Source organism: Acinonyx jubatus, chromosome D3 (genome assembly GCF_027475565.1).
Source record: "Acinonyx jubatus isolate Ajub_Pintada_27869175 chromosome D3, VMU_Ajub_asm_v1.0, whole genome shotgun sequence".
NCBI lineage: Eukaryota > Metazoa > Chordata > Mammalia > Carnivora > Felidae > Acinonyx > Acinonyx jubatus.
In genome coordinates this window covers 61,413,434-61,413,980 of record NC_069392.1, presented here as the reverse complement: position 1 = coordinate 61,413,980, position 547 = coordinate 61,413,434, and the positions used below count along the sequence as shown (strand labels likewise).

General features: G+C 36.9%; 1 non-coding gene across 1 annotated transcript; it reads left to right on the top strand.

Moving 5' to 3' along the window:
• Positions 1-237: 237 nt before the first annotated feature.
• LOC113602395 (U6 spliceosomal RNA) lies at positions 238-343 on the top strand. Its single transcript, XR_003423818.1, has one exon. It is a non-coding gene; the product is annotated as a U6 spliceosomal RNA (small nuclear RNA).
• Positions 344-547: the final 204 nt, after the last annotated feature.

Genomic DNA, 547 nt, shown 5'->3' with positions numbered 1-547 from the left:
ATAATTTAGGTAAGTTTGGATACTGTGACCCACAAGTAACCACTTGAACATGGCCTAGGTTAACCATAGTTTTCCATAACCTAAATGCCATATTCCACTTTATATGTCAAGCTAATGTGAAATAATAGATTCTTACATAATGGTAAAAAAAAAAAAAAAAGAAAAAAAAAATCTTACATTTGTCCAAAACCCATCTGCAAACACTAGTCACATGATTACCTTGGGTACAGCTCAGTGGTGCTTGCTTTGGAATTACTTACACTGAAATTGGAAGGATACAAGGAAGATTAGCAGGGCCCCTGCACAAAAGTGACAGTATAACTCAGTGGCAAAATCACCTAAAAAGCTTTAAAGAATACTGATGCCCAGACCAGGCCCACTTCTTGAGAATCTATCAAGCTTGGTAAGCATACATACCTAAATCCCAGCCCTGAAGACACATAAAAAGTAGAGATATTTTAAAAGCCCCCATGGTTATTCTGATTTACAGTGAGAAGTAAAAACCATCGATGTCCCCCATTTTATAGGTGAGAATTGGGGACAAAGA